Genomic DNA, 26,956 nt, shown 5'->3' with positions numbered 1-26,956 from the left:
AGGAATCTCCTGCTTCCTGTTTCCTTATATAACTCCCATCTCTGTTGGGACAACTGGACAAAGAGTAGTATAATTTCTTAATGGCTTTGTCCCCATGGACCTCCAACAGAGATTCCATTAGCGACATATCTATCAGGAAAGCGTATTTATTACCACACTATATTGGTATATGAGAGGCTCTATTCATATTATTCTCCTTTTGTGCTAAAATATATGATAATTACCATTGGAAAACTTTATGTGTGGCAAATATGGCCGAAAATCAACTGATTCATTGCAGTGTCACACACGGCAATGCAGGGGCTCTGGGGTGGGCATGAAGCAGCGTATTTTCTTAGTTTTTATTTTCACAACAATCATGGTCCTTTTTATGATGGTTCTTTTAATTTTTCATACATTTTTATCCTTTTTTTCGCTTTATGGGAAAATTTATTGCAACATGCCAACAGTATATTACTTTTTCTTTTCAACCGCTTGCTCTGCAGCTTCCTTTGCCCTTTTTGCTCAGATGCCAAAGACCCAGGCATTGGTCACGCGAAGACAGGCAAAGGCCTTGAAGTTCTCTTCTGTGACGACTTTGACTTTCTCCTTTTTGTAGCCATTCAGGATAGGCATCGCAGATCCTGTAGGCTGGGTGGCCAATTTAAATTCTCAGAACTGTCTCCTTTCTTTGGAGTAGAAGACTTCCTGGAGGAAAAGTATGGCCTTAGAGCAGTATTCCTTAAGGCATTACACATTGGCCTGTAGTGACTCAGCTTGAACCTTTATGTGGTATCTAACTGTAGGCCACCTCACTATGGGCCTGATGAGACCGGATGGAGAACAAGAGGCCTTGTAGTGCATTTTGATTTCCTGGGCCTTGCGGTGCACTTTCACTTCCCGGGCCTTTTGTCTGCATATCTTACAAGCCGTATGGTTGAACCAAGTGTCCACTGGCTTCTGCCAATCCTTATGAAAGTGAGGCTTCAAGGTCATGCCATTCTGGCTGCCTCACTTGCAGGAGAATAGCCAAATGGAAAAGGGGTCATTTTTACCATTTTGGTTTATTTTTGAGATTGTAATTTAAGTACAACATTTCTTCCTTCCTTTTCCTCCCTCCCAAACCCTCTTATATTCCCTCCTCACTCTCCTTCAAACTTATGCTTTCTTTTTTTTTTTTTCATTAGTTGTTACTGTAGGTTTATATGTGATTTCATGTACATGGAATAGACAGAGAGCAATTAAAAGGAGAACAATCTTAAAATTAAAGCTGTCTTGGTGGCCTGACTCACAAGAAATGGAGAACAAAGAGACCTGAATAAAGAATTTTAAAAATAAATCATCATTATCCATACATGACATGTTGTAAACCAACTAAGTTCTGATGCATAATTAGGTAAAATGGAGTTATAAAAAAGTAACTTATATTTAAATAAACTTACTTACCAGATAAATATATATTCTGTCATCCTTCCTTCTTTTTAGTACATATTATCATTATTGCTTTTGGCAATAGGAAAACAGATGACGGCTCTAATATTGCTTCCTGGTAGCTTATAGAAAAGTAGGAGAAATAGATATATCAAGAAATAGAAATGTTCTCTTGCATTATTATAGAAAAATGTCTGAGATAATCAGCTTAAAAGAGAGCAATTTTATATTAGCTCACAGTTTCAGAGGTATTAGTCTCTGGTGAAGTAGTATAGTATAGCAGGTGCTCAAGCATCAGGAGGTTATTCATATCACTGTCAGGAACAACGAGAAAAAGAGCCTATGGTTCCACAATCTCCTCTGAGGACAGATTCCAAGTGACATAAGACCTCTCATTAACCTCCAGTTCTTACAGGATGATGGTCTCTTTATAGTGTTTTCTGAAGACTTAAACCTTTATACATGCACTGTGGCAAACATTTAAGATGTAGTGTATGATACAATGTGAAAAATCACAGTGAACATTCTGGTTCAGGGTGGGTTATAGTCACTAGAAATGCCTTTTTCCAAGTACACTGTTTTGTATATATTTGTCATTTTGTGACTAATTTTAGTTTCCTTACTAGTACAAATCATGGAGAATTATGTTGACCCTACACCCCACCTCTGTTCACTGACTTGATTGTGAATCTAAGACTTTAGTGCATTTGAACCACTGCTTTAACAAGCAAGCAAGTAAGCAAGCAAACAAACAAACAAAATAAAAATTAAAATTAAAAAGAAGATTCCTGATGTCCTCACCATGAGGTTCTTTCTGTCCCAGTGGGTGGGTGCCCCAGAAATTGTGTTTATAATAATTTGCTTCTCACCCAGTGGGCTTCAGACATACAAAGTGCTTTTAGTCTACACTTTGAAAGGCTGTGGTCTGGACAGAACAGACTAACACTAACCCCAAAACATTTTACTTACTTGCTACTTTTTAAGCATGTAAATTATGATTTGCTTCAATGGGATGTTCTAAGGGTAGTGACAGTTGTGCAGGGATCAGCAACTGGCTACTCATTATACTGAAAGCATATACAGTTTAAAAAGAAAAAGATAAGAGATAGAATGAATGACCCAACCTTTATGGTTAAGTTAAAAAGGGAAGAGGGAAAATGGATAAACTATGGGCAGTACATCATCAGCCTCAGGCCAGCTCTGTTCTGTGTCAATTTTAGAAATTACCATTGATTATATAGGGAACCACATAGTATTGGGAGGCAGATAGATTCTACAAAATTGCATGTAACTTTATAAATATTTTAAAAATATATAGTTTTGTAAATATTTAATATTCTGCTAATTTGATTTTGAATTGTAAATGTCAAGTATTCTGTTTTTGGGTTTTTTATGTTTTATTATACTTTGTTAAAAAGGATAATTGTACATCTTTAGACTGTTTTATGAGTAAATTTAATATACGGAAAATAAAAATTTGAAAAAAAAAAGAGTAGACTTTATTACCTAGGCCAGAGTCTGGAAACTATGTCCTACCTATTCACTTCAGTGGACAGGCCAGCCAGTGATTTTTCACTTACTGGGAGTATATTTTGTTCTCATTGTCTGTCAGGATTCAATAGCTATATTTTATGTCTATAGAGAGGAGACAAAACAGACTTTTGTTTTCCCTTTGATTATTTAAGAACAAACATTTCCTCTTTAAAGCATATATTGATCATCTTGATCATATCCATCCCTCACACCCAACTTCCCCAGGATCCTTCCTCCATTATGTCTCCCTCCCAAAATCACACTCTTCTTTTATTACTAATTTGTTTGTTTATTTATTTTAACCTATTGGGTCTAATTTGTGCTGCCCATATATGCATGGGTGTGGTGTCATCTACTGAGCAACAGACAACTTTTCAGTGGCTAGACTCCTAAATGAAAGTGCCCAAACATACATTTGACCTCTGTGAATGAATTACTTTCCATCTGGGTAGCTGTAAAAATATTTTACACTAATTTCAAAACTATGGATGCTATGGATGTAGAGAGCTTATGTGAATGAATGTATTGTGTAGCAGGACTGTCACTTATCACATGCTTTAATGTCATGGTTTAGGCACCATTAAAGCAAACAAAAATCCTTTTGTAAGGGGCCACTTGCACTTAATAATGAGCTTCTTAGGTCTAGTGATTAGTTGCGCGAACATGATTCTTTGATTAATTTTTATTGGCCCTTTTGTTAAATTCACCATCTTTATTTATCACTATCAGCTTTAAATATAAAGAAAAACTTATTTTGCCCCTGAAACTTCCAGTTGTGGATCCCTTACTCCACTGCAATGGAGACAATGGTGAGGTGGAGCATCATGGTGACAGGAGCATGTGGTAGAGAAGGCTACTTACCTCATCCAGCAAGGAAGACAGGGGAAAGAAAAGATGGAAGGGGTTAGGGCAAGTAACCTGAAGAACCATAGGATATGTGACCTACCTCCTCCAACAAAGCTCTACTGCTTCCCAATAGTCTATACAAAATTTGAATTCATGAATTGATTTATTGATGGGCATAGGCAGAACCAGTCATTTCCCAGAAGGTTTACCTCTGAACACTGCTTATGCTGTGGATAAGGATGTATGTGCTTAGTCCTCAAGCCACTAAGTGTCTCTTTGTGGTTGTTATTGTTACTATTGTTGTCTTTTGTTTTTTGAGACAGGGCTTCTCTGTGTAGCCTTGGCTGTCTTGCACTTGTTTTGTAGACTAGCCTGGCCTCAAACTCACAGAAATACACATGCTTCTGTCTCCCTCACTCCTGGGATTATAGGCATGTGCTACCACATTTTTATTAAAAAATCAAAGACTCTTCATTCAAGATAAAAAAAAAAAAACTTGGCTCTTTGGCTAAAGACTCTACAGAGCTATGTTTCAAGGATAAGTTTGTACCTGTGTAGCTCTATTCAACTGGTGAATGCCTGGCCAATGATTTTCAGACTCTATGCTATGTATAGACTCAAGGAAACTTCTATGAAATATAGATGAAAATGCTGTGGGATTTCTCATTTTCAGCCACATACTTCTCATATTCACTGAATATGCTCCTCTAATATCTAATGGCATTTCTCCATTTCACACTCTCATAAATACATAAGTATATCTCAGAAGTTATAGCTCTGAGTTCTCTTGTAATTTGCTTGTCTTCCTCTCCATCATTACTCATTTTCGAGCTATTCGTGTTTAAAGAGGTGTTTGTTCATTCCCTAGTAGGATCTCCTTTGGTTGGTTAATTTTTTTCCACTGAGGTGAAGTGAGTGGGATTTTCTCTCCAAGGAAATCCTACACAATTTCCATCAGGGTCTCTGAGAGAGGTTTCTCTGATAGCCCATTATTGCTAAAATGATTTACCGGACTGTGTAGGCTTCCTTTGAGAGTCAGGTGCTTTGGGGGACTTAGGCTATTATCAAAAAAATGAATAAAGGGATTTAGGGATTTCTTCACATTCAAAATTACTTCTGTGTTTTTTAATGCTTTTCCAGCATTCTTTCTAAATCCGTAAAGTTCATTTTGCTTCTTGTGCAGCAGTAATTTAACATTGTCTTTCTTAGATGTAAGATAATAGCTGTAGCCAATATACTCCATAACCAGGTAGTACCTAGCTGAGAATTACAATGACAGAGGTCATTATTTTAATTGACTGGCAATTGGTTTCTATAATATGCCATCCTGTTTTTTTTTTTTGCTAGACAACAGTTTTATTTTTATAAGTGCATTAACAAATTTCACTAACAGAAAAAAAATCACTTTCTTTGAAGCAAACTTTCAGAGTTTGCAACTCTGCTTTCTGCTGAAGGCTCACATCACTTCAATTCATCTACACTGATAAATACAATAAATCAACAGAGAACATGTTCTGGGGAATTAATTGTTGTCAGTTGACGTATTTAATGGGACATCACACTTCATTAACTCAGCCAGCTCATTAAGCCTAATCAGACATGTAAAAGAAAAAGTTAATGATCAAAGTTACACAATAAAATCTAGACTTCAGACTCTTATTTGTGACATAGTGCATAGGCACCCACTGAAGTGGCTCATTTATTCCAGAAAATATCTTTTATACTAAAGGATTATATAGCTTCTTTTATTTATTTGTGAGGTATAAATCTTACTATAGTAGAAAAGTTTAGAAAAAGAAACCATTAATTTGAAATTTGGAAACTCATGAACAATCGTGAATTTCTTTGCTTAATATAGACATGTTGACTCAATAGGTATCTTTCATTCAAAGTCTTAAGTAATAATTAACATTATTATTTAATGTCATTTAAGTTAATATTATTTTAATAAAATGTCTATTTTTCTTATTCTGAAAAAGAAATACATTTGTTAGTTCTTTGAGAATTCCATACAATATGTTTTGATAATATTCACTCCCTCAACCTCTTCTGATCTACCCTTCCTTCTTTACCCACCTATTCCTTAAAAAAAAACTCTTTAAGACAAGTTTGTGCTGGCCAGATATTTTTGGAGTATGGTTGACTTACCAGAGTCTAAGCTTTTAGAGGAAGATGTATTTCCCATTCCCTGAAGCTAATAATTTCCAAGAGATTTTTTTCTTCAGCTAGGGTGAAACTTCATGCCTAGCTCACCTCTCCATGCTGGAATATTCCATAAATGCTGTGATTGCTGTTATGACTGCTATAAGTTCATATCTGCAGCTTCCCTGTTGTATTCAGAAGACATGATTTCTTTATACTCACCTACCACTTGTGGCTCTTAAAATTTTTTGTCCCTCTTTTCCACAGTGGTGCCTGAGCCTTCTAGTGAGACAGCGTGGTTTTTTTTATGTTTCATTTTAGTCTGGACATTGTTCAGTCTCTTATCCTCTGTACCTTGACTAGTGGTCTCTTTGTGAAACACTGTGTACTGCAAATAGATATTCTCCAATGATGGTTGAGATATATATTAATATACAGAGATAATTATGTAACATTAGTAGTCAGTTTAAAGCTAGGTCCACATGGCAGAATAATAGTAGCAGGTTCTTCTCTAAAACCAGTGATCTGCTGTGCCATAGGTTTCTGGCCTTCTAATGGTGCCAGGTATAGGTCTCAAGTTGTGGAGCAGGACTTACATCCACTCATAAAGTTTTTGGTGACTACCATGATGCTTATGCCACTATTGCACTAGTTGGCATACCCTACTAAACCAATCATTGTTATAGCTCTCAGGGTTATAGTTGGCCAAGAATGATGCTTGCTCCAGCAGCAAGTGTAGCACCTTCCAGCACGGTGGAAGCTAGCCAGTAGGGATGAAGCTTTGTGTCCATACTAACTTGATGTTATTCCGTTTTCTGACTCAAGTTTGTGGCCTCTTCAGCAGAGGTCTCACTGTCAAATTCTGGAGGATAATGTTTATCATTGACAACAGTCTGTGATTTTTTGGATGTATGGAACCTTATGAGTAAATAACTTCAGTAACCTACCCCTACCACTGGCATTTTTGTTTGTTAGCCTGTGTTGTCTAGTGGAGTTATTGCTGCTCTGTTATAGTATAACTCCGTTTTAACTATATATATATTACAAAGCATCTATAGTAGTTTGTTTCCATATGACTGCCTTGTAAGGTCTTTAGTGTAATTTATTTTTCTCTGGACTCTCTCACCTTTCTTTCCCTCCCTGACCCAATATTTTTTTAATCTTTTATATCAATGGATTTTGTTCTCTCTCCCTTGAATGCCCCTTCATATGAGACTTTATTCATTTCTCTACTACTATAGGTATTCCTAAGGGAACACATATATGAAGATTCAAATCATACACAAATGAGAGAAACCATGTAGTATTTTTCTTTCTGTAACTGGGTTTCCACCTCAAAACAATTGTTTCCAGATCAATCCACTTATTTAATTTTTTTTCCAATTTCACTTTTTTAGTAAGTGAATAATTTTCTGTTGGGTAAAGCTGTTACATTTTTATTACCCTTTCATCAGTTGAATGTTTCAGCTGCTTTTAGCCTTGTTTGTGAATGGAGCAGCCATGAACATGAATGAGCTGGTGTCTCTACGATAGGAGAGAGAATCCTTATATTATCAGAAAAACAAGGTAGTGCACACATTTCAAGAATGGAGATTTCCTACCCCGTTTTAGCAGAGTCAGGAGTTTCAAGTCAACATCTCTACTGAGCTGTGCTTTGTACGCAACAGGGTGTGTGGCACATGAGACTGGCAAGTGGGAGCAGGGATTACCTATTGTTAGTTTCTAGAATTTGAGAGCTAATGTCAGTCTGGAGTCTATTTGTGGACAACAGCCATATTGTGACGTTGCTCTCCTGTTCACCTGGCCTTGAAGTTGTTTTACATACTGATTCTGAACTTCCCCTAATGGGCTTTTAATGCACACTAGTTCCAGAGGCAACTACATTTTGCTTGTAGTGAGTTCACAGGCTCTGCCATTGTTTTCATGACATCACTTTCTAATTAGGAAAACACTGTTAGGCTATTCTGGGAAAAATGTTATCTTCTGGTTTGTTGTATTTGTTTTACCTATCATGTCTGAGAAGTAAGGTACTTTTCAGTATGTCCATTCTATGACTAACACAGACTATTTTTAGTTGTTGTTTTTGTAGACTCACATCAGAGATGATATGACAGAGCTACAGGGGATCCTAGGAGGTTTCTTTAGAGATCGGGTTTGGCAGCCTCATATATGAAATGGCAATACAATAGGCCAGTGGTGTTAATAAAAATCTCATGAGAGGTAGCAGTCTTTTATATAAATTTTCTTATAGGGGACTTTTATTATTCCACACAGAACTTATGATGAAAAAGCATTAATTTATCTGGTCTTTGCAACTCCATGCCAGAGAAAGCCATAAATTCATCACTCTTTAAGTTCAGAGATATGGTAAATCTGGTGTTTTCTATTGCCATGCTATTGAAAATATGTAATTTACTTTAGAGCATATTGGATTATTAACATGATAGGGAAGATCTCTCTAAGAGTCCTGGTTAAATTTTTGATGAAAAATTTATCAGTACTTCCTATGAGCCAAGTATTATAATCCTTGCTGGAGAGATAAAAATGATGAATCAGTCATAAGCTCTGCCATCCTGTGGCTAAGAACTTGTGTTAATCTTTGAGTACCACTGTGTTTCAGGACTAGTGGAGGAGACTCTCAATCTCAATTAGCTAGGCTGCAAATAAGCGTAGAAGAGGGAGCAGCAATCCATTTAAATGACATTCTACAAACTGCATGCGTATCTACACATGCTCAATTTTCTGCTGATGTGAAGCAATCTTCCTTTTCTCAGAGGAATGACACATACTCCCCTATGGCCAACTTGAAGGATTTGACATTTTCAATGAATCTTTCCACAATTTTCACATAGAATTTTCTTATCTTCTCATGCATTTCTCTTTCCATTGCTTTTGATAGTTTTCATATTTCACTCTCCATGTTCTTTGACATATCAATTTTATACTCTTCCTGAGTTATACAAGACTGTTATTTAGCTGCAGATTTCATCTTTCCATTGTACAATTTCTTTCCCTAGCTTTTAAGGACACACGTCCTGACTGCTGTGCCTCTGAGAGTTGAAATGCTATCTTTAAGCCTCTTTGTAGGCTTCGAGTTATTTTGTCTGTTGAGATTGCAGATGCATATCCGTTAAAATGTTTTTGAAGTCACTAGAAGTCGTATTTGGTCTGCTGTCACTGATTTCTAGTAAATAGCTTAGGATGGGTTTTTTTCCCCTTAAAGAAGACGTATTTCACTGCTCATCTTCTGTTAATTTTCTTGTCAGATCAAGATCTTATGGTGATTTAGATGGTGTTAAGATGATACACAGTATAAAGACATGCTATAAACCGAAAGTGCTTTCCCCTGTATCACCTCTCTCAGCCAAGAGCTAAGTGCTGCTGTTGACACACTGTTTCTGCTCTCAGTGTATCTCAGAGGGTGAAATGGGAACACTACTCCTACCCTTTACATCTTGCTCCATTATTCCTTTGTCCAGAAATTTCTCTACGTAGTTGCTCTTTTCTCTATCCATGGCTTTATCTGTAACCATATAATCCCCGCACACACACAAAAAATATGACCAATGGTACAATTCAAAGAGAATGACAGGAAGCTCTTTAGCTTCTAGCCCATTAGCCTGGCTGAAAATGGTGAGCTTCCAGTTCAGTGCGAGACTTGGTCTCAAAGCATTAGGGTGGTGAGTAATAGAAGAGAACAACAGAAGCCTGACGCACTGGTCTCAGTATATGAAGCACATGGGTGTACACACGCAGCACTCATATGCATAAACCACCATGCAGATGAGGGTGTAGAGAAGCAGAGGGAGAAGGAAGGGGAGATGGAGGGGAGGAGAAGAGGGACCATGCATTTCTCCCATGTTTTTGTTATATGCTTTCTACTTTTGTTAAAATAATACTTTATTAGGATTATAAATGTTAAGTCATTGTCTCTAGTTTGTTTCTTCCACACTCTCTCGAGGAACAGCAGCTATCATGACCTTGTTTCATTAATGTCCCATAAACGTTATGAGGTATTCATCATGAGTAAGATGAAGTCACATGGTATAGAAGAATAAAACGATTCATGCCTTCCCACCTGTTACAGTTTGCTTCTAAAGATCCTCTACAGCCTCATATTTTGAAGGAATATTCTCCAGACTGTAGAGCTATCAGAGGCATGGCTGCTGGAAGCAGGTTATTATTGGTGGATCTTGGAGGTTATATCCAGCTGTATAACTTTTTGTTTTGGTTCTCTGCTTTCTAAACTTCCATAAACTAATGTGAGTAGCAGCTGCCTCGCATTCCCTCTAGCTGACTGAGCCATTCTTCAAACCTTCCTTGCTTCAAAGGACTAGAAACTTCTGAAAACACATTCCAATACAGATTCCTCTTTCCTTTGTCTTGTAAGGCATTTTTTGCAACAACATTGTTAAAATAAAAACTAATATACCACTCAATTTAAAAGAAAATATTGTCAGAATTATTGATGTCCCTCTTAATGCTCTTCTCTGTCCCTCACTCCAGCAAATCAATACCCATAAAGTTGTAATAATAATTCTTTTGTTTGTTTAATTACAAATACACCCATATTGAAGCAACAGATTATCTACTTTAACTGTTTTCTTCAAAACTTATAATATGTACTAATTTATGACAACTTTATGGTACCAGTCATATCAGCAAGCTTGTAGAGTAGGAGGCACTGCTTGTTTCCCATAAGAAGAGAATAACACAGCTATCTATGAATGAAAATAGCCCAAGGAAAGCTCATGGGCCCAATTAAATCTGCATCAGCACAGAGGAGCGATCAAGCCAGCAAATAAGCAAACAGAGAGTAACTTCATAGACAGACAGAAACTATCAGTACCAGCTAAGCAGTATATGCCAGGGTAATCTCAGGGCTGTCTCTGCATTAGCCACTCTTGCCACTGAGGTAATCAGTAGTCATTTGTTCTGTCAATGAGAGATGCTGTCGTACAATATAGGTACACGAAGGAGCTTAGTCTTTCTGGTCCTATATGCATTCAAGACCCTGAGGATATGGCCACATCAAATATCTCTACACACCTGACTGCCTTCGCTGTTACTCCATGTGCTCCTGGGTTCTAGATCACAACTCTGTAGCTGTGCAATGTATGTTCATACTGCAAACACTGGAGTTACTATTGCTGCAAACTGTCTCTGCCCTCTAGCTTTGGAACTTGTTTGGTACAGGCAGACTTCCACAATGGACCATGGCTACATGCCTGTTCTTTGAGTGTTGGTGCCTCGGACATCTAGAGCATCATCACAGAGGGTTAGCTCCTTTCCTAGACCCCAGAATCATACCTCAGATGTTTCATACATATGAGAACTTCAGACTCTATATTCATAGATATCCCATGTGGATCTGTGTCTCAGACACTGAAGCCATGAAGAGATTACTAATATTGGCTAGTTTGGACTTGAGATATCAAAGCTGCAGTCTCTGTATATATTTGTGCTGCAGGCATTGTGCCCACAGCCACTGTGTGCCATCCATGATGCAGACACTGGGGCTTCTGTAGCCCTGTTAGGGATTTTGCTCCAAGTCTTGATTCTGTAGCTGTTTGGCATGTACCCCTACCTCACATATTCAGTGAAACAGTAAGACCGCCTTTGCCTCCAGCACCTATGGTTCCTCCACAAATGCTTCTGCACTGGTCCTTGCTCTGTAGGTGGCTCACTGATACTGGTCTGCATCAGTCTTTACTGTAACTGTCACTGCAAGCATACTGCAACTGTCACTGCAAGTATTCTGCAAGTCATACCTAGTACTGCTTGGAGGTCACAGACCATTTAGCACCTTTCTCTCTACCAGAAATCAAATTTCTTCTCTACTGCCACCTTCCACAATATGTCTGTTTGGAAAAGACCTGACAAGGGCCCCTGCTGTGACATGGCTTTCAAGCCTCTGGAAGGGAAGGTAGAAACAAGTCCAGCCCCTTTTCTGCTGAGGCTCTCCCTTTCTTGGACAGAGAGTTGTTAAGAAATCATGCTGTGCCATGAACTTGTACCCCTTGAACTCTCATCCCCAGCAGCTTCAAAGTAAGTTTGTAGTCTTAACTATCGATTGCTTATCTGGTGCTGCTTTTCTCTAGGTGAGAACAGACTACATCTCATGGTTTGACGGCTCCTTTGATAGTTTGTAAGAGTCAGAAACTCTTTTTGTTGGAGGACTTGATGCTTCTCTCTCTCTCTCTCTCTCTCTCTCAGGCGTCTTGCCACATTAATCCTGGCAGCTATCTCTCCAAACAAAGCTTCTCTTTGCTTGCAGGTATGTTTTTCCCCAATCGGCCATATCTCTTCATAAAGCCTTTTTGAATTGTTATCTCATGTAAGCTCCTTCCCAGGAACTGGCTTCTCTGCCCTTTCATGTTAGTTTTAACTCAACCATGGTTTCCCCAGTGGGAGAATAGGAACAGGAGAAACACAGCTGTCTTTGCCAGTGAGGACCACAGCCCTTGCCATTGCTAGGACGGCCATGTTTATCTGTCATCAATGCTGCTCTGATCCTGGGCAACAGAACTGCATGCTGACTACACTGCTTATCATTACTAAGGCCAGGCTTCCATATTCTACCCAAACATCATCTTTCTACTTAGCTATAATGGGAGGTCTTCTCTTAGACTAGACAATCAGTAAAGCATTGATTGCTCCATCAAAGGTGCAAGATCAATGGACCATTCCAATAAACAAGAAAAAACAACCAACCAATAAACAAACAAACAAGGAGACCGCTCAGCCAAAGGAACACATAATTTTTGAATAATTGACACTAAGTAAATGAATGTCTATAAAATTTCTCACCAAATATCTAAAAAAAAAAAACCCTTGTTCTAAAAATTTCAGTTAACTGACCAAATATGGGGAATAACTTGTAAAAATTAAGAGAACAATTTATTATGAAAATGGAAATGTAACATATAAGCTGAAATATGTGAAATAGAAATTCAGAACCCATGGGCTGGAAGGATGGCTCAATAGTTAAGAATGTTTGCTGCTCTTTTAGAGGAACTGCTTAAGTTTCCAGTACCCACACTGGGTGACTGACATCCTCCTGTGACCCCACTCAAAGGGATTTCCATTCCATTCTGGCTCCCATAGACACCCCTATGCACAGCATAAAAATAAAATAATTCTCTAAAAAATTTAACCTGAAAAATGTCATGAAATGATGACTACCATGAAAAATGCAATGGATATTAATCGGTGCCTTAATCCTTACTTATATAAGGAAGCTTCCAGGTCAAGGACACCAGACTCTGAAATATCAGCAGGCTACCAAGAACATATACTCTTACATGTATAATGGGTTTGTCTTAACCCAATGTGCTCCTCCTCCATTCCTCCCACAAACATGTACATCACATATCCTTCCTCTACCCCTTGCAATGCAAGAACTCTCTGACCCCCACCTGTTGCCAGAGAATCAAGGACAGCTTTGTTGTGGTCAACTCATCAATCATGCATGCAGCGTAAAACCTCTTTATTCCCCTGAAAAACTGCAGGAAGGGACTTCCCTCTCTGCTCACTTGGCTATATGAGTCCAAACTCTCCTCAGAATCCATTACATGTTACTGTTTGTTTGTCTGTCAATCACATTAGTAAATCTACCAATAAATCATTCAGTCAAAAGGCCAATATTTTTTAAAATATGCCTTGAACACAACCAAGGACTTTTCGATATACAGTCAAGAAACAAAGAAAAATAAAAAAGAATGATGAAGATCATTAAGATTCAGCACTAAGAGAAAGAAATTTATACTATAGCATTTGGGGGCGATGGAGAAAGACAGTCCCGTACACAAAAGGACCCTTTCACAACGCCGTCAGTGAATTCTTCAGCAGATGATTTGTAAGTCAGGAGAGAATGATATGGATCATGTTCTCCAGGCACTGAATGAAAACATGAACACTAAGCAAGGTTCTTTCTTCAGCAAAGCTGTCTTTTAATAAGGAAGGGAAAAAAATCAAGTTTTTTTTTTGCCACATAGACAAAAGCCTAGAAAATTTATCATTATTAAAACTGACTTGTATAAAATGCTAAAAGGAGTTCTGCAAATTTAAATGAAAGAACACTAACCACTCAAAATACATGAGCACATAGCAAGTTGCCAGAGAAAGCGAGAACATAGCTGAACGTGAAATAGTCTGATACTGTGATGATGGCTTGAAAAAAGACCTCACATGTCCTTAGTGTAAACATTATAAGGCAAAGATATTAAAATACTTATCACATCAATTATTTGCTAAAGAATGATTCAGTGGAAAAATAATGCAATTACACACACATACAAACATATACAACATAAAATAGGACAAAAGAAAATATTAAGGAGGTTGAGCATTTCTTTAAGTGTTTCTCCTCAGCTCATTGATAGTCCTCTGTTGAGAATTCTCTGTTTAGTTCCAAGCCCCATTTCTCAATTGGGTTATTTGGTTTGGTGGTGTTTAATTTCCTGAGTTCTTTATATATTTTAGATATTAGACCTTTGTCAGATGTAGCGCTGGTGAAGATCTTTTCCAGTCTGTAGGCTGTCGCTTTGTTCTCTTGACAGTGTCTCCTGCCTTACAGAAGCTTCTCAGCCTCATGAGGTCCCATTTATTAATTGCTGACATTAAGGCCTGGGCTGTTGGTGTTCTGTTCAGGAAGTTGTCTCCTGTGCCAATATGTTCCAGGTTCTTCCCCACTTTTTCTTCTAACTGACTTAGTGTCTCTGGTTTTATGTTGAGGTCTTTGACCATGTCCCCTGGAGGAGGAGACCTGGTGGTACTCAGAGGAAGGACAGCAGAATACCAAGAAGAGACTTGATACCCTATGAGCATATACAGAGGGAGGAAATCCCCCTCAGGAATAGTCATAGGGGAGGGGAGTAAGGGGGAAATGGGAGGGAGGGAGAAATGGGATAACCATTGAGATGTAACAAGAATAAATTAATAAAAATTTTTTAAAAATAGAAATAAAACATAAAAATAAATAAATAAATAAAATAAAATATTTGAAATTTAAAAAAGAAAATATTAACAGAAAAACTAAAAACAATAAAAATTGGCAGCAGTAAATATTATCTTGAACATAAACAGAATAAATCTTTTAAACTCAAAAAACTAACGTGGCTGAATGGATTATAAATTAAGACTCAACTACAGGCACTTTATGTTTAAAGATATTCTGAAAGTAAAAGTGAAAGAACAAAAGAAAATGTTGCATGCCAAGGGAAATAGCAGTAAAACTTGGCCAGGGAGATTGCTCAGTTGGTAAAGGCACTTTCTTTCTTGCTTTTAAAAAACATTTATTTTTAACTTGTTCATTTTACATCTCAGTTGTAGCACCCTCCCTCATCACCTCCTGATTTCACCCTGCCTCCCTCATACCCTCTCCCTCTGTTCCATAGTACTCAGAAAGGGGAGCCCTCCTCCCCTAACATTTGACCTCAGCCTATCAAGGCTCATCTGGACTGGCTAAAGGCACTTTCTGCCAAGCCTGATGACCCAAGTTCGATCACTGGGAACTGTATAGTGGGCAGAGAGAACTTCTCACTCCCCTGAATTGTCCTATGACCCTTGTACTGGTTCTATGGCACTTGTGCATGCCTACCCCATTAATAAATGCATATAGTAAAAAAGAGAGCACTCTTATTCTTAAATTACAGAAAATGGAATTCAATCCATATTGTGTTTAGAGTAAAAAAAAATGATGATCTGTAATGATAATGGGTAAGTTTATCAGCCATAGATAGAAACTGTAAATATATATGCAGTGACACTGGAATGTCTAGACGCAGAGAATGAAAGTGAATAAATCTGAGACATAGCACATTACAGTAATGGATTCCAACATCCTACTTTCCACAGGAGACAGATCATCCAGACAGAAAATCAGTAAAGATAAATTGGTTTTGACATGTGTTTGGAACACGTGGATACAGTGTATACTCAGGGTATTCCATCCAGTAGCTAGAGAATATGTGTTCTTTTCTACTACACATGGGACATCCTGCATGGTAGAGCACTTGCTGGGTTACAAATGTCAAGTCAACTTAAAAAGGCTGAAACCATGTCATATGTCTCTTTGTAAAGAAGTTAAACTCTTACTAAAAACGTGAAAAATTTATAATTTGCATATGTGTGCAAACTGAACATGAACCCATGAACAAATGTATCAAGAATGTAATAAAAAACGAACTTAAAACGATTTCAACATGGGTAAAAATGGAACCACGGAACAACAATACTGTTGGGTGTATGCAAAAACAGTTCTGAGACAAGTTTATCATAAATGGCTATATGAAAAAGAAAGAACTGGGCTGGAGGTGTAGCTCCATGGTACAGCACTTGCCTAAAATATACAGAGCTATCAATATCAATTCCATGCCTAGCAACAGACTCAAGAATCAAGGTACAGAACTCATATAAATAACCTAAATTTATTTTTTAAAGAACAAGAAAGAAAGAAGGAAGGAAGGAAAGAACACCAAATATTGGTAATGGAATGAATAGCAAAGATCATAGCAAAAGCAAATGAAAAAAAAAGATTCAAGAAATTACAACATCTTTTTGAAGAGATAAATATATTGAACAACTTTCACTGATAAAGAGGAGAAGGGAATCAAAATCAGAAGTAGAAAAAAGTGATTATGAATATTCATATCAAAATGCAAAGTACCTTAAGAGGTAAATTTGAATAATGAAATTCCATTTAATCTAAAAACCTTGAAGAAATGGAGGCTCCCCTGACATCATCCAGCTTACTAAGACTGAACCATCCTGAGACAGAACACGTACAGGAGTCAGTAACAAGTAAGAACATGGACCAATTGTGGAGTCCTCCCCCATAGCTCTGGAGAACCAGGGCATAACTGACAGTTTGTATCAAGCACCTAAGAACTAAGAACAATCTCCTTCAAACTTTTCCAAAACAAAGACTCACTTCACAAGGCCAGCACTAACCTGAAACAAAAGCTAAAAGTGGATACTTCAGAAAAGAAGCCTAACCAGATAAGTCATGAGCAAATGTAAAATACCTCAGATGAAGAGACGTAAAAATCATCAACTGATACTAACAAACTAAATTCAACAGCTCCTTAAAAGTACCAGACATCATGAACAAGGGCATTTATCCTGGAATTGAATGAAGGTTAATTACACAAAGACAGCAACTTGTACAGAAAAACATAGGCCAAAAATTCACCCTTTAATGATGAAAAACAGTTAGCACGTTATGCATAAATGAAATTGATCTATCTTGTTGAAAGTTTTTACTATGAAAGGATGGAATTTGGCTTGGGACTAGGACATAACTTCCAACAATTTGTAAAACAACCATAAGCATAATTCTATACTTTGTACTAATAAGGTGAATTGGTAGTTTTAACATTGGCAGCTATAAAACCAAAATACTGATTATCTCTGAAAAAGGGTGAAAATGCTGTATGTCCAGAAACATCAGGCACTCAGACGAGATTTAATTTTTTAAAAAGTAATATGGGCTGGAGATATGGCTCAGTAGTTAAGAGCACTGGCTGCTCTTGCAAAGGTCCTGAGTTCGATTCCCAGCAACCACATGGTGGCTCCCAACCATCAATAATGAGATCTGGTGTCCTTTTCCAGCGTGCAGGTGTAGATGAAGGCAAAACACTGTGTATATAATAAATAAATAAATCTTTAAAAAATAAAAAGTAATATGTTTATTTATATTTTAGTGAGTAGAGTCTGTCTCTGACTCTGTTGCCTGCCTTTGGATCCCTTTCCCCTAGCTGGGGTGCCTCATCTAGCCACAGTGGGAGGGGATGCACATAGTCCTCCTGTGACTTGATGTGTCAGGATGGGTAGGTACCTCTTGGAGGCCTCCCTTTCTCTGAGAAGGAGGAAGGATGGCATGAGGGGGTGTGAGAAAGAGACTGGGAGGAAGGGAGAGAGGAGGCTGGGGTCAGGCTGTACAGTGATTAAATTTTTTTAATCAGAAAAAAATTTATATATATTTAAATTTTCTATAATATTATATATGCATTTTAAGGATACATTTCATAAGATAAATTATCAGTAAATATATATAGTATTTTTATCTATTATATATATTTGTGAATGTTGATTATTTGTTTTTCAAGACAGGGTTTCTTCCTGTAGGTCTGTCTGTCCTGAACTTGCTTTGTAGACCAAGCTGGCCTTGGATGCACAGAGATCCACCTGCCTTTACCTTCCACGTGCTGGGATTAAAGATGTGCACCACCATGCCTGGCCTAATCTATATAAATTTTTAAAGATAGAATTCTTTCTGATGATTGTCAGTTAAAACAGAATGAATATTTATTGTTGAAACTTGAATACCTAGTATTATACAATAATGTCTTGGGCATAAAAGTGTTGTGAATGGGGAAAAGTTTAAGAACCTATAGAATAAAATATATTTGAGGTAACAGGAAAGTTGTGGGGGGACCATCTAACAAGATGAGAATATGCATACGCTTATGGGAAATTAGTCTCATCCCTGCAGAACATTAAATGTGTGCCCTGAACAATGATTATTACTTTCACATGCCTGCCCACATAGATGTGCACTTTGGTTATATCCATGTTCACCTGCAAGCTACAGGGAAGCAGAGGGCTGGCTGAGTCATGCAACCTGGTGCAAAAACAAAACATACAAATAATAAGTACAGAAATTCCCTATGGGGGCAGACAAAATAGTACATGTATAAAAGTGATTGCTACCAAGCAGGGTGACCTGAGTTCATTCTCTGCAATCCACATGGTGGAAGGAGAGAACCAAAATTAAAGAAATCCATTATGGAATGGTCTTTATGTGGTGACCGTGTTTTGAATAATATTTGATAGAAAAAAGGAACTGAACCTATGGAAAACAAATAATGTACCTCTGAAATGAATTAAATAAATAATCTAAAAATGTTCTAGATGATGACAGGCTTGAAATTTTGATGAAATTAAATCACTTAAAAGTGACATAAATATGAAACTGTCTGCCCCTAAAAGACCTGCTAAGTTTGCTTTTTGTTGCTTGTTGTAGAACATATTTATCATTTTAAATTTTTTCAATTTTCTACTATGTTTCTTTTCTGTTGTTGTTCTGTTTTGTTTTGTTTAGACCATGTTTCTCTGTGTAGCCCTGGGTATCCTGGAATTTGCTCTATAAACCAGGCTATCTTGGAACTCAGATATTTGCCTGCCTCTACCTCCTGAATGTTGCTATTAAAGGTGGTGCCACCACTGCCCAGGTCATACTATGTTTTTTATAAAAAAAATAAAAATAGTTTTTTTTAAGTGCCCTGCCACTATTGTTGTTGTTGTTTGTAGTCATATTCTCTCTAGCATTGTCACCTTAAGCATTTTATATTAGTGGTGATGAGACTCCAGAGGGGTTAGTTCACAATAATTGGTGCTGACTTGCCTGGAACCTTCCTTCTATCCAGTTCTTATGAGAATGATGTATTTTCTTTCTCATTATGGCCCTCTGTGGAGCAGTGAGGTAACCACTATGAAGGGTCATTTAAGTTCTCCAGTCCTTGTTGCCAGTAAAGTTTCTCTAGGTTGAAAGGGAATTTTCTTGGCTCAGTGGAAATAAATCCTCTGAGTTGAATTTGGAGGCTGTAAAGCTTGTTTCAAAAGGTCTTGGCTACCAATCTTGTCAAATTAGCGAAGTGTGATGGCCTTGGCTGAGGAGAATTACTTGGACCTTAAGGTTGTTCAGGACCCTCTTGTCTACTCTTGTGAGACTTTTGTGAAGTAAATTATTTTTTGTAACACACACATGGAAATGAGCAGGTGCTATGTTTAAATATTAAGTACTATCCACAGATTCTTAATCTAGTAGCGTTTTGATTTAGAAAGCAGCCTTTCCTAAGGATGTAAAGTTTGTTGTCAATGCAGGAAAAAAAAATACCCCTTCTGATAAACCTCAAGTGTTACTTAACCCTCCTCTGAGAAAGACATATCTCCCGCCAGTACATCCCAATTCAGAATGGGGAAAGAAGCTTCTCCAGTGCCATGTCCCTGAGGGTAAGTCCTACACAAAGCTTCCCATATTCGATAGGTTTATCCATGTGTCCCAAAGGGCAGGAGATACATGTACACACACTATCTAGTTGGTCATTAGGCATGTGAAAATGGCCAACTCCTAGGGAGTGTGTTCTGACCCTTCTTTATACTTCTGAGCTATATTGTCTCCCCCAATGCCACTTTCTATCTTTCGTGTGTGTGTGTGTGTGTGTGTGTGTGTGTGTGGGTGTGTTTAAGGTGTAAATAGAATATTGATTAATAGAAGAATATAGGACAGTAGGAGTGCATTGGACTATTTTTAAAACCAAAGCACAGATTATTGGTAGGATTATGTGCACAATGAAATATAAAGCATTCACGAACTAGAATGTATTGCTTGTAGGAAAGGTAATTCTATCATAGGAAATTGTTTGAGAGATATGTACATGCTTATAGCATTCTCTACACTGGTGTCAAAACAAAAATCAATGGCCTAAAACAAGTAGTATCTCTTAAGCCACCTGCCTCAATATTTGTTACTAGGTTTATGAATAAGTGTGAACAGTATGAAAATAGCCTCTTGAAATAAATAATTAGTAATAAGCTTAATGCCTTGTCTTCTAATTTGCTATAAAAATCATGAGTTTCATAAAAATAGACTTTCTAATATTAGGTATCCTAGAGATTCAGTTGTGGGTTCTATCTTATTCATTAAATGTCTTAACTTTTTAAATCGGAGGATTTTGAGATTCTTAATTTTGATGGACAGAGAATGCGCATTTTGTAGGAATTCTGCCCACCACTGAGTCCTTCTCCAGGGATGTTGGAGTAAGCTCAATAGAGACACTGGCTAGACCTTGGGGTCAAAGCTAAATATCAACCATTACAACTTCATCTGCAGGATGAGCTAGAGTGCTCAAAGATGAAAAGTTACAGGGCTCTGAGAGTGAAAGTTAGGCAATCCAAATCCACCCTACTCTGGAGTCAATTGTCAGTGCTATGGACCAAAAGGAAAAGGTTGAGACAAGAAAAGTGTTTATCTTGACCGTTCTGTGCTGTAATAAAATCAGGTCCCTGAGCCACATGCATGAGGCAGGAGCTCCAATGATGCAGAAAAACAGGGCTGCAGGAGAGAAGGCAGCGGTAGATTTGCAACATTGTAGCACCAGCTTCTCCTTCTATGAGGAACATGTATCGGGGTTACAAGCAGCCTGGGCTCCTGGGTTTCATACAGACTTTGCCTCCTATTAAGAGGATAAAGTGGAATAAATTAATCTCCTGCTTCAGTGTCTTCAGTATTGAATTCCTCCCTTTCTTTCCTTCCTCCAAATCCTCCCATATACATCTCCCTTCTCGCTTTCAAATTCATGGCCTCTTTTTCATTAATTATTGTTATATCCATATATATACAATATATTACCAAATATAACCTGTTAAGTCTGTATAATGTTTGTTCTATGTACATTTGTCATTGCTGATTATTTGGTATTAAATAACAAATGGATGAGCTCTTCACTAGAGAAACTCTCACTCAGCATTCCTTCGATGTCTATGGTCCTTGTGCATGCTTGAGGCCTCGCTGCTTTCCCCATGACTCACATTGGTCTAGTGTTGTTCTTATTCCATTCGCTTATGTCTATTGTTGTTTTTATTGCTCATGTCTGGGTTCTTTTAAATGATAGGTAGGTAGTTCTTTCATCTTCAAGTTTATAAACTGAATAGTACATCAGAAAGAAGCGAACTTTTCCAATGAATTCCCCATGTCACAGATTTGTTATTTGTTTTGAATCTATTTCACTTGACAAAAAAAAATGTTAAGAATACAAAGAAAACCCCACCAAAGGTGTTTTCTTGACCTGTCCAATGATCTCTACCCCTAGCACAAACACAGACCATGTCTTTGTAGCTCAGCTGTCATATTCCAATCTCTGAAATCACTGTGACCTGTCTTCTGAGATTCAGAGTGGCGAAGAGCTCTTGCCACCACTGGAGCTTTGTGCCTCAATTAATGCCAGAAAAAATCTGTGCAATGACTTGTCAGGTCAGCAGCTGCCATAGCAATGAACACAAGAGTTTCTGAGAAGTCAGAAAGCATGACATAAATGGAAGCCAACACCCTAGCAGTATGTGACCAGAGAACACTAATGGGAACACATTAATATTCAAGCTTAATTCTTAGTGTCTCTGGTTGCTCACTCCCCCAAGTACTGTGGGGCACAGGGAAAAGATGTTTCCCATTAAACTGCAGCCTGACAGCCAGTTTCCTTTACTAGACAGATGCATCACCTTGACCATACCGTTTGGCTCTGCATGTCACTGCAGCACTTGATACCCTGAAGATCTGCACAACTTTGAGCTGCTCCTGGATTCTCCAACTTATTGCCTTTGGCAGGTGAATAGCCTGTTGTGTTCTCATCTGTCTCCATATAACTAGAAACAGACATCTGCTAATTCACTCCTCACACCACTGAAAACTCTACTTTAGCCTGGAGGCAAAGCACATCCTTAGTGGTGTTATGGAGGTTCTGAATCACCATAGGCGATAATAGAGCTTTTCTTTTCTTTTTTCCATTCAATTGGGATAGCCAAGCTATGGTTTCCCTGAATAGTGGTAAACATCTACATGTAGAGTTTCTCCTCTCGACTAGCTTCATGCCAATTTTCTTCTCTTGACTCACTGGCTTCAATCCTTTCCCTAAGCAAATCCGGAGAAAAATTTCCTCCCATCATGCTACCTCCACCACCATTGGAGGACCTCACACATGCCTAGACAGGTCTGAAGGTTGATGACCATGGATACTATTCAAATTTCTGTCCCAGCATGCCTTTCAACCTCCATGAAAAACTATAGATGCACAAAGAGACTAGGTGGGGCATTATGGTCTAAGTCTGTGTGAGCTTCAGCTTTGTTCTGGCAGCTCTATTACTCTGGCTGTATGTAGGTAGGGTCAGGAACAAAGAAAATTAGAAGCTATTGTACTTGTCTTTTGTTTGGATTATTTTATTTCATCTTCACTCTATTACAATGAAGTAGTTCTTTTTTTATTCCTCTGAATTACAGATAGAGGATCTGAAAGACAAAGAAGCTGCAAAATTAGCATTCACTTCTGTGCTTAGTAAGTGGCTTCCATTTCAGGAAGTCTGATATCAGAGTTCACAGTGTGTTTCATACTTCCTGGCTGGCCTCAGCTCTCTAGCGTGGAAAGGGAAACTTAACTAGTTTCAAATAACTCATAGGTCTTTATAGTCCAAAATCTGACTCTCATTTGCCTGGAGAAGAAATTCAGCTAATGAACCTTCAAAAATTAATATTTAATTAACCATTTGTCCTACTCTAAAGGGTAAAATGGGAGAATTCCTGGGTCTCCATGTCAGTCCGTTCTTTAAGCAGATCCTTTGAGGAGCAATCGCCGCTGTCCTCTCTTTTCAATGATAATCAATAGTGCAGTGATATTCACTAGGAATACTGCCAAAGATAGAAGTCGTGTTTGTTTGTTTGTCTTTTAGCTTTTGAAGGGGAACTGCAAACACTGCCCTAGCAATCTATTTAATCAGCATCTGAATTATTGATATGTAGTAAAATGATATGCAATATGTGGAGTGTGTTATTTATTAGGTGGCCTAATGGGCCTTGTGTAAGTTATTTTCCTTTTCTAGGTCCTTCCTCCTTCATAAGATTTTTCCTTTATTACTGAAGGCAACACTAGCCACAACATTTTAGAGTTGTGTCTAAGTAAAATTTTCTACCTTTTTGAAAATGGGCATGGTGACGAATTTTGTCAGTAAGCATAAGTGAGGGCATTGTTGTGTTTGAATTATGGTGCTAGTGGAAAAGAAGGTGACTTGCAAGGACTTTGGACATGGATAAGATACTGGGTATACACCTGCAAGACTTTGGACATGAGTGAGATATAGGGAATAGACCTGAAATTAGTTCCTGAGCCATGTGCTAAATATTGTTAAATAGGAGGACCAGCCCTGGAATGCTTTGTGGCTAATTACAAGTTTTTTTTTAATGATTTACATATTTAATTTTCATGAACATTGCCTATGACTGTGTGTTCATTGGCAAAAACTCAAAATTGACATTCTCCCCAGACGATCCTTAAGACGATAACTTGACTTCAAGTATAGAAATGCATTTCTTACTTATTTATTATCTAATATTTTATACAATATATTTTAACATGTTCTCTGCCTTCCCCCAGTCATTTCTAAATCCTCTTCACCTCCTTACCCACCCAAGTTCATACAAAGTTGCCTCCAGTCACTATGGAAGCAAACAAACAAGTGCCTCCCATCACTGTGAAGGCTACTCAATAGAAGTGAAATTTCTAGTTGGGTAGCATTTGTATTTTTCTATGTTCGATGATATAAATAATTTGTGCCTTAAGGACTAGGACCTTACCATCAGATTATAGAGAGTAAGCAATAGTCTTGTGATGTTTGCGTAGGTCTACCCGGCCCCTATGGCCACTGATTGAGCAAGCTGTAGGCCATTGAGGGCAGAAAGGCAGCTCCTAATTATGCCTAAATTGTTAACGATAGTAGCAAGAAATAATAAGAAAACAGCGAGCGCTACTCATGTTTAGGGTGCCATGGAACTCAGACTATGCCCTTTCACTACCTCATTTCACCATTGTCTCTGCCATACTTAATTACTATTACTTAGAAGCATACTGGTTTTTGACAGCTTATTTTTCCAAACTTTTAGTTAATAAGTCCTTATTCCAGATATTTTGTTTTGCTTAGTTCCTTGTGAGAACATTAGATAATAAATTATAAAATAAATGTATTTCAGACACATGCATTTTTCAAATGGCACTTGCATAATATTTAACATTTGGTTAATAGCTGTGGAAACAACAAAGTGCGTGTGCATCTTCAGCAATGCATTACCAAGAACAGCATCTGTACCTGACAGGTCTTTCATAAGGAAGGCACTGAAGCATTTGGAGAATTTCCTCCATTTGTATAGTCAGAACAAAATGATGGCTTCCCCAAATGTTATTTATTTGTTGTTAGCATTTTCTGAGCAAGTGTTTTTGTGGAACTGACTTTCAATGTGACCCTATTTTTTTTCCAGTTGCATTTCACCTTTGGAAAATGTTGTTGAGTGAAACTTTTTAGAATATATTTCTCCTATCTTACTTTAAAAATAAATAATGAATATAAATTTTTGCTTAACCTCCAGTTTAAATCAGCTTAGTGGATAAACTTAGCATTCGCTTGTTCTTTTGCAGGTGAGGTACATTCTCGATAACATCCAATACCAGTTAAAAGGTGTATCAAATCACCCCAATATGACGTTATTGGTGTGCGTCTAGGGATCATACTCTCTGTAACATTGTCTTCTCTTTCTCTTTATGTCTGGTCCAGGGTTGTTTTTCAGTGTTAATTGGGGAGACATTTTTGTGTCTTCAGCTTGTTTAAAGTTTGGATTGTCCCTGTTTGATTTGTGTCACAATTACTGAGTTCCGTATGATTGACTAGGTGGCTTTATATTGACATAGTTATTAAAAGTAATGTAACTAGTAGCTTGCAGTCTGCTATAAAGCAGGAAAGTGTGGTAGTAAAATACCTGGAGGTAAAGTTATAGACACAGCCATGATCCAAACACTCAGTAGAGAATAGCACAATGTGGACCAGAGATCAGGAGGATTAAGGGAGAAGCTCTGGACTTAGGGCATTTGATGTGACAGAAGTATGCTGGTGACAACTTACAATCTCTTATCTTAGAAAACTTTAATGTAACCTAAGGGTATAAGCAATTATATAAGATATATAAAACTATTGGGACTTTAGGTGAGAGCCTGGAAGAATGGGGAAATAGAAGCATCGAGAAGGTCTTAGAAACCTACAAGAACATTATGATGGGTGGATCTGGGCCCAGGGGTCCTGCTCAAACTGTGACACCAGCCAAGGACAATAGAGTAAGTGAACTTAGAGCTCCTACCCAGATCTAGCCGATGGACCGGACATTCTCCACTGTTGAGTGGAGAGTGGGGACTGACTTTCACACGACCTCTGAATCCCCATTTTTGACCACATCCCCTTGATAGGAGGCCTGATGGCACTCAGAGGAAGGATAATAGCCTACCAAGAAGAGACTTGATACCCTATGAGCATATATAGGAGGAAGAGATCCCCCTCAGTCACAGACATAGGGAAGGGGAGTAGGGGGAAAGCAGGAGGGAGAGAGGAATGGGAGGATACAAAGGATGGGCTAACAATTGAGATGTAATATGAATAAATTAATAAAATGTTAAAAATATAATAATATCAGAAAATAAAAAAGATATATAATATAAACTATTAGTGTGTTTAGACAATAATTAACATTATATTTGGAAAATAATTGGTGAATTTATGACATCCTATTAAAAATATCCTCTTTTCTCATTGTGAACTTGTAGGTGGCCTTTGAAGAATTCTTTTTTAATATGTATTTTTAAATGAAATAGTTGTGTCACTTTCCCTGTTTCCTTTTCTCCTGTCAGTGCCTCCCAACTAACCTGAAACCCTTCCAAAGTCCTGGGCCCTACTTTCAGTTTCATACCTGCTTTTCCTTTGATCATTATTGTTATATACATTCATCCATATGTACATGCATAATTTTGTGCATGTGTGCATGTGTGCTTGAATGCACATGTCTTTGTAGTGTAGTCTGATGAATAATTTTTGTTGGTAGTGTTTACATGGCTTCAAGGCTGACCATTGCGTTGGGAACTAACAAAGGTACTTAGCCTTGGCAGAGGTTAAATTTCCTTCCAGAAGTCATTATTTTTCTGTAGTTCTTTGTCTAGGATGGAATACTGCAAAAATTTTACCTCTCCCACATTAACATGTCTATTGATATTGCCTTTGTTCTGGTCTTGTTTATGCAGCCCTTTCTGGGAGAGATTGTCCCATAGCTGATTTCCTGGAATTCTGACTCATAATCTTTCTACTCGTCTGCAATGTTCTCTGAGCTAGAGATTTGTAGTGAGGTTTATCTGTTGGGGCTGGGCTCCTCACATTCTGCCAATCT

Source organism: Acomys minous (genome assembly GCF_964271855.1).
Source record: "Acomys minous genome assembly, chromosome: 14".
Taxonomy (NCBI): domain Eukaryota; kingdom Metazoa; phylum Chordata; class Mammalia; order Rodentia; family Muridae; genus Acomys; species Acomys minous.
The sequence above is the reverse complement of the archived record's forward strand: the minus strand, read 5'-3'. Positions refer to the sequence as shown.